This window comes from Heterocephalus glaber, unplaced genomic scaffold, assembly GCF_053883595.1.
Source record: "Heterocephalus glaber isolate CG9 unplaced genomic scaffold, H.glaber_assembly_v1.0 deba00000943, whole genome shotgun sequence".
NCBI lineage: Eukaryota > Metazoa > Chordata > Mammalia > Rodentia > Bathyergidae > Heterocephalus > Heterocephalus glaber.
In genome coordinates this window covers 14,406,624-14,415,526 of record NW_028258175.1, presented here as the reverse complement: position 1 = coordinate 14,415,526, position 8,903 = coordinate 14,406,624, and positions in this window count along the sequence as shown.

The following is an 8,903-nucleotide window of genomic DNA, read 5'->3' as shown; positions in this document are numbered from 1 at the left end:
TGCAAGTGGGTAGCAGTCCAAAAACAATTTGAAAGGCATCATAATCTGGAGGAATCAATTCCACTTTTGAGTTAGATTGATGTGTTTGACCCTGTGGGAAACAGATCTACCCTGTAGCCCATCCTGTCAAGTTTCCCTATTCTGTGAAACTGCAGTGCCTCAATGCCTGGTCAGCTTTTCAGATTTATGCGGATTAACTGAATTCCGTAGGAGCAATGTTTGAGCTCTTCAGAGAACAGCACTACTGGATACAGGAATGCAGAGAGGTACAGAATGGTGCAATTGATTAGCAATGGTCAGATAATAACTAACATCCTATGGTAGGTCCCGTGCTGAAGTTTTACATTTAAGTATTCATCAAAACCTCATGAGGTAGGGCTGGGGATTTAGCTCAGTGGCACTGTTATTGCCTCACAAGCACAAGGTCATGAGTTCAATCCCCAGTACCAAAAAACAAAAACAAACTTATAAGGTAGATACTCATGTGGCCATTGTCTAAAGTACATTTTTCTTTAAAAACATCATTTCAGACATAATCTCAGATGTGATTGTGCATGGCTGTAGTCCTGGCTATTCAGGAGCCTGAGGCAGGAGAACTGCTTGAGCCCAGGAGTTTGGGGGGCCAAGTCAACCTTTCAAACCCTTTGGCCCATCAATTCTAGTTCTAAGTATGTATCTTACCGATATACTCACCCCAATGATAAAGGGTATGTTACAAGGATACTTATTGTCGCAGTGTTTGTGGTAGACAAGAACTATGTATAAGTATAAGAAAAGCTAAAACAAAAACAATTGATAATACTAACTGTTGGTAACCATTCGTGTATTGCTGGTATGAAAACAGTGGTAGAGTCATTTTGGAAAACCGTTTGGCAATTGCTTGTAAAGTAATACATTCACTTACACATGATCAATAATTCCAATCCCGAGAGAGAAAAATTTGTGTCCACACAAAAGCCAGTACCCAGTAACAGCAGATTCATTTATAACTGCCCCAAACTGGAAACAACTCAATGTCTTACAACTAGTGTTGGATAAACTATGGCATTGCTGTACCATGGAGTATCACTCAGTAATAAAAGGAACCAATCACTGAATGAGACAGTGTCCCCTAGTCCCAAACAATGTGCTCAGTGAAAGAAACCAGGTTCAAGGTGGGCCTGGCTGGAGCACAGCTGTAATCCCAGGTATGTAGGAGCCTGAGGCAGGAGGTTCCAAGTTCAAGGTCAGCCCGGGTAACTTAGTGAGACTGTGCCTCAAGATAAAAAAAAAAAAAAATTATCTGGGGATGTAGCTGAGTGCTCCCTGGGTTCTCATCCCAGTTTTGAAAAAGAAAAAGGAAGAAGAGGAAGAGAATTAAGAGGATGAAAAGGGCCGGAGGTTTGGCTCAGTGGTTCCTCTGCCTGCCTTGCAAGCACAGGGTCCTGAGTTCGATATCCAGTGCCAAAAACAAAGAGGATGAAAAAAGGGGAGGAGGAAGGGTAGGGGACGAGGAGGCAGAAGAAGAAGGGGAGGAGGAGGAAGAAAGAAAGAGGGAAAGAAAGGGAGAAAGAAGAGAGAAGGAAAGAAAGAAAGAGGCAGTTTAAAAACCTACATCCTATGTGATATTACAGAAAAGGCAAAATATCAGGACAGAAAATAGATCCGTGGTTGCCAGGTGCTGAGGATGAGGAAAAGGATCATCTACCAGGATGCACTAGGGGACTAACTTCTTGGGATGGAACTGTTCCATGTCTTGCTTGCCAAAATTCAAAGTGAATTAAAAGGGTTTTTGCACAAAATCTATGCATATCCTTCTACTTTCAATCCTTTCTAGGTTACTTGTCATACTTCATACAATGTAAATATTATGTAAATAGTTGCTATACTGTGTTGTGTATGGAATAATGATAAGAAAAAAACCTGTGCATGTTCAGTGCAGGCTCTCTTGGGTACTCCGTCAGTTGACTCTGCTGGTATAGAACTGGCCTACAGAGGCTATCTCCATAAACAACAAACAAATACTTTCTTTTTGGTGGAGGTAGTGGTTCTAGGGACCAAACCCAGGAGCGCTTTACCCTGAGCTACATCACCAGCCTGATCAATTTGATTGATTTATTGACTGATTGATTGCAGTGATGGGGACTGAACCCAGGACCTTCACACTGAACAATGTTCCAAGCCCTTTTTAAATTTTTTTTTTGAGACAAGTTCTCACCATATTGGCCAGAGTGGGGCTCAAATGTACGATCCTGCTACCTGGGCCTCTCAGAGTGCTGGGATTTAAAATGTGTGGCCCACCCTGCTAGGGAACACCTGTAAGGTATGTTGGGTCTGTACCCACCTGGGGCAGGGGATGAGCTTGTTCACATTCACAGCCCTGTGCGATTCTTCATTACGGTGATTATGAGCTTATCTTAACAAAGATCAGGACCACTGATGCCCTCAGGAGGAAGAAATGACCACGAACATCCTGGAATCTGAATTCATGAGCTCTTTGGATGATAAAACAGGAACTTTACTGTTATGTAATTGGCTAAGTGGATGCAGATATATATATATTTATATATATATATATATATATATATATATATATATATATATATATAAAACTGTGTGTACAAAGAACACTCCAAGGAGGGAAAAAAGGCCATGTACAGAAGGGGTGTGAAATAAAAGTCTCCTCAAATGACAGGGCCTTATTTTGATGTTGGCAAATGGAACTTCCTTCTTCTCCAAATAAAGTCTTATTAGAACACACCCAAGCTCTTTTGTTTTGTGTTCTATGGCTGTTTCTGTACAACAAAACAATGAGAAAGTTACAACGAAGCTCAAGAGAATTTTTCCTCCCTAGTACTGGGGATTAAACCCAGAGCCTTCACCCTGAGCTACATCCCCAGCCTCTTTTTTATTTTTTATTTTGAGACAGGATCTCACTAAATTGCCCAACCTGGGGTGGAACTTGGAGATCCTTCTGCCCCAGCCTCTCAGAGTGCTGGAGTTACAGGTGTGCACCACCAAGCCTGACAGGAGTTTAAAATATTTTATATGGAGCTTTAAGAAAAAGCTTTTCCTACTCCTCTTCCACTTCCTCCTCCTCCCCCTTTCCTGCCCCTCCCCTCCGCTCCACCCCCCTTGTCTGGCCCCTCCCTTAGCCTGGAAGCTCCCTCCTGTCAGGTAAAAGGCCTAAGACCAAGACCAGACCAGGCCACAACAAGCCTTTATTAGGGGAACAGATCTGCCAGGCTGTCTCTGAATGAAGGAGAGACAAAAGCAATATGGCTGGGGCAGGGAGAGTCTTTTATAGAGACTGGGGTGGGGCTTGTAGGGGCTAAGGCGGGGTTGAGTGAGGTAGTGACTCGGGAATGGAGGAGCCGGGGATGTCACTAGGTGGTAGGAGGTGAGCTAGTATTAGGTTACTCTCTAGGTGGGAACAGGGGCATGCTGGGAAGAAGGGTTTGTTCTTTGGTGGGAGCAACCATCTTGACATGACGTCACACAGGGGAGGGGGCAAGGCACCATAGGAAGAGGGCAGCTACTATACACAATAGCTGCTGAGGTGGTGGGAGTCCTATCACCTCCTGCTCTAGTTCATTTCCACTCCTTCATATTTCAGTCTATGAGCCATTTTATCCTAAATCTTTCCTGCCTACCTTCGGCTTCTCTTCTCAGATTGATTTTGGGCAGTGAGAAGGGCTGAGAAAAGGGCAAAGCACCGGGCAGAAGGAAGTTTCCAAGCAGGGATGCACCCCATCGCCCTACCCAGGCCAAGGTCATATCCTTTCTTGGGGGCAGGTTACTTTCAGCGCCTGGCCCCTGTTGGGGGTATAAATTTTCAGCCCCTGGCAAGGCATGGTGGCTCATACCTGTAATCTCAGCTACTTGAGAGGCTGAGGCAGGAGGATCACAAGTTCAAGGCCAGCCTGGGCAACTTAGCAAGAAAGAGCCTGTCTCAAAATAAAAAGGTCTACAGATGTAACTCAGTGGTAGAGCACACTTGGGCTGGATCCTCAGTACTCCCGAAACAAGTTCCAGCTCCCTCGCCCCAGCTTGGTCAATCCCATGGCATCTCCTCAAATCGCAGTGTCCCACAGAGTGGCTGAGGCAGGTTGAAGCTGCCTAGAAGCCCCTTAATGCCTTCCCTCCGGGTGTAGATCCCAGGAGTCCTCCCTGGAAGCCCCCTGCTCACTGAGCTCCCCCTTGATCTCCCCAGGGAAGCTGGGGCTCCATCCCAGAGCCCAGTAACAAGTCAGGCTGCCTTGGGTCCCCTACCTCTGCTCAGCCCCAGGTGCCTGGGTGACTCAGGGCTCAGTAATGCCCAAGCAGAGGGTGTGCCGCCTCGTACCTGGAGCCAGCAGGATAAGCTCACAGTCTCCCTCAAAGCTCCAGCCAGTACCTGCTACAACTCTTCTCTTTGTTCCCCATCGGGTACCCACCCTGGCTGCTTTGCAGAACATGAAAGCCTTGCCTGTCTCTTTTGTCTCTGGCAGAACAAATATTTACTGAATGAGAGGATGAAGTCCTCTGGGGTGGGTCATCTTGCAGTATCAAGTCAGTGGTCTAAAGCAATCAGGCTACGAGCGATGGGGTGGGATTCGAACTCAGATGTGGGTGAGACCAAGGCCACCCTTTTCCCCATATAGGGACTGAGACCATGAAACCCACCGAGGGGAGAGACCCCAAGTTCTAGACTGGCGTGCACCTTGTTCTAACATTTAAATGTGGTCATGGAGGAAGTTTTCAAGTGGAGTTGTTTGGTGATAGAGAAGTGGTGGATATTCATGTCCAACTTTAGAGGAAGAAGAGGGACTGCCTGGGTAAAACACTCTTACCACACTCAACTGGCCATTTGCAGACAGAAGCAACAGATCCATTCAATGTCTTGTTTACCAAGAGGATTAGAGACTAAAGAATTCGTGAGAGAACTTTCTGAAATGTGTGTCGTCAGAGGAAACCAGCTGGACAAAGCTTCAGGTTGGGTTCAAAAGAATGAAATGTCCTTCAAGATTTAGTGGTTTTCCTCCTCGAAGACGAGCTTTGCTTTGCAGCCACAGTGAGAGGCTCTGGAGAGTAGGAGGGGAAAACTCCTCCAGGGGGAATTTTACTAAGTGGAGACAGTCTCTTTATGGAAATGGCGTCCTCTCACGGGACAAGTCAAGACAGCTTCTGAAAATAGGACAAGCCTCCGCATCAGCCACCCCCTGCCCAAAGACCAGCAACCCAACCGAAACTGTTAGCTTGAAGGGATCAGCTTGGATCCCTGTGGATTTCAAAATCTTTCTGGATTTATTCAACCATCTTTATCTCCAATATTGTTGTACTGCACATGCTCCTGTGACTTTAATCTGGAATGTTTAGCCTACTGACCCACAGTAGAACTAATATAATTGTTGCTGTAGTTGAGTTTGGATCTACTGTCTCACCTTTTTCTCTTCTATTTTCCCTGTCCTTGTTCTTTTTCCTTCTTTTCCTATCTCCTTTTAGCTTAGCCTGTTCTGTTTTAGTTTTTCTTTTTATTGTATCCATTGGCTTTTTAACTACAATTCATGATTTTATTTTCTTTGATTTTACCAGGAATTTCAAATGTTTATCATGACTTACTATTGTTACCTTGAATTCATATTGTATTATGTCACATATAAGAAATGTGTGCGTGATGTTTATAAGTTCTGATTATTTTTAGTCGTATGTAGACCTTAGGATTTTTTCACATGTAAGGTCATGTCGTCTCTGAATAGCTTTAATTTTTCCTTTCAATTTGGGTGGCTTTTAAGTTTTCTTACCTAAATGCTTTGGCTAGAAGTTCAATGCATTGACCACGTAGTTTATTTTTTTATTCTGATGCTTTGATACCTGGGGTCCTTCCCGTGACTTGCCAACTCCTGGAGATAGTAAGTGACTCATCCTGAAGTGTGTTTTTCAAAAGCAAAACATCAGATCCAGAGTCCACACCGCCACACACCTCTTTCATGGGGCTTGGGCACTGCAGATCCAGACCCATCTGCCTTAACCCTTGTGTAGCCAGGCATCAGACAACTGGACATAGCCCCAGGGTTGAGAACCTTCTGCAGTTCTTCAAACTAGCCAGTTCTAAACCTGCTTATGCTGGCTCTCCGGCTTCTTCCTGATGAAACCATTCCTGGACAAGGTTGGAGAAAGCACCCCTAAAGAGAAGGTGGGGTCCCCCTCAGCCATGTACCACGTGTCCCACTCCCAGTGGTGTGGTGTCCCTCTCCTGCTGAGAGTGTGACTCTAGCACACACTCTTTCCAATGGCAGTGGTCTTTCGATACCTGAATAATAACATAAACCTCCATTTAAAAACACTCAATGAGTGTTGAAGAAGGCGTGAAAGAGGCGTCCTCGATCTGTCTCCATGGAACTCGCTGCGGGTTTGTTGTACACATACGCCCTCCATCCTGTTGAAGCAATTCTCTCCTAGTCCTAGCTGTGGAGCGTTCTCCTCATGAAACGCCATTGGATTTTTGTCAAACGCCTTTTCCACATCGCCCTCTCATTCTGTTGCAGTTGGGAGATGACTACGGTTCCTCTACTGTCCCACCGGGATCATAAACTTGGCCCCATTAAACAATTAGAGGGACAAAGTTTAATGAAAGGAAGACACTTTATTTGCAAAGAGGAAAAGGAAGGGGGAGAAAGAAGACAGACAGCTACCCTGATAGGAAAGAATCAGGGTAGGGGCTCTGGAAATGATGGAGGACCCCGGGGCCCTTTGTTGCCAGCTGCTTTTATAGGAGGCCGAGTGACCCTTCCCCTCCACCCAGGACTTGCCATGAGTTGATTGGCTTCCGGGCAGCTTGGCCTACCGTCATTTCTCCCAGTAGTCTACATGCAGCTTCTTTTTGTCTATCTGTTTACTTGCCCTTGACCTACCTTTTCAGGCCTTATCTTTGGGGTAGGTGGCTGGCTAGCTGGCAAGGGGGGTACCTTATTTTTTTATTTTTTTATTTTTTTGGTACCAGGGATCGAACTCGGGTCCTTGCGCTTGAGCTAAATCCCCGGCCTGGAGGTACCTTATTCATGGGTAGCTTAGAGTTAGTAAGGGGATTTGTGGATATCTATTGTACTCTACAGTTACTATGGAGTGAAGAATATAACGAGTCTAGAGTGAATCCGCGTGTATGTAAGTGTATAGAAAATTGGTGCACAGGTGTGAGGACACACTCCCACGCGGTTAGTCAGCCCCCTTTTGGCTTTGCTTATCTTTTATTGGAGGTGGGCGGCTTATTGTTTGTGCACTCGGCTTTCTGTGCCCTGCCCGTCAGCTCTTTTTCTGTTCTCTTGGTGCAAGTCCCAAGGCCATTTGGTGCCTTTCTTTGTCTGTTGCTGTTTTTCTTTCTTTCCCTTTCTACCCCTGTCCTTGATCTATTTCCCAGGGGACTATCTCTCTAGTAACGTTTGGTTCTTTTTTTTTTTTTTTTTTTTTTTTTTGGTACCAGAGATTGAACTCGGGACCTTGCACTTGCAAGGCAGATGAACTTGGAATTCTCCTGCCTCAGTCTCTTAAACTGCTGGGATTAAAGCATGCACCACCATGCTTGGCTTCTTAAATTTATTGAGACTTGTTTTGTGGTCAGACATATGGTTGATCCTAAAGAATGACTATGACCATTTGGGAAGAATGTGTATTCTGCTGCTATTGGATGAAATATACAATAGAAATGTGTTAGGTCTAATTGCCTTATAATATTAAATCTTCTATTTTCTTGTTTATCTTTTGCCTAGTTCTTCTACCCATTATTTTATTTTATTTTTGACTTTTTGAGACAGGTTCTCACTAGATAGTTTAGGCTGGTATTAAACTCACTATGTAGCCTGGGCTGGCCTCAAACTCACGGTGATCCTCCTGCCTCGTCCTCCTCAGTGCTGGGATCACAGGCATGAGGCACCACACCAACTTTGTTCAGTTATTGAAAGTACAATGTTAAAGTCTTCATTATTATGAACTGCCTATTTCTATTATTGAAAATAAGAATGTTTAAGTCTCCACTATTGTGAATTCTCCATTTCTTCCTTCAACATGTCAATATTTGTTTCATTATTTTAGGGGTCTATTTTCTTTCTCTTTTTTTTTAGGGGTCTATTTTCAATTCACTATGTAGTCCAGGCCAGTCTCGAACTCATGGCAACCCTCTTGCCTCAGCCTCCCGAGTGCTGGCATATCAGGTGTTCGTTACCATGCCCAGTTATAAGACATTTTTACCTAAAGTCTTTTTTTCTAATTTTAGTATAATGTGTCCAGTTCTCTTTTGGTTATTATTCCTATAGAATATGGTTTTTCATCATTTTACTTTTAACTTTTTGTCTTTGTGTCTACAGTGAGCCCTGTTTATCCATGGGTTCCACAGCAACAGATTCAACAAACCACCAACTGAAAATATTTGGACAAGAAAATCCAGGCAATCCCAAAAAGCAAAACGTGAATTTGCTACATGCCAAGCACTCTGCTGAATTCATGCAAATGTAGTCATTTACAGGCCCACGTGCTGCAGCCACCACCACTCCCCAGACCCTTGGGTCCCCAGCGCTCATTGTCAGAGTCTTGCGCCCCTCTCAGCTCATTCATGTGCTATGTATGTGGGGTTATGACTGTGCCTTTCCTGAACATGTAGACTTTGGGTCACGATTTCTTAAATAATATAGCAGAGCAACTATTGATACAGCTTCTCCACTGTGTTGGGTATTACAAGTCATTCAGAGGTGATTTAAAGCACACAGGAAGATATATGTAGCCTATGTACAAAAAGTATCCCTTTAGAGACATGTGTAGCCCATATCAGCCAATTCACCATGGATCTCGAGGGATAACTATAGGTGGTTTATGTTATTTTTTCCATGTTGCCAGTCTCTGTCCCTTATTTAGAGAGTTTAATTCATTTACGTTTAATATGTTCATGATTAAGT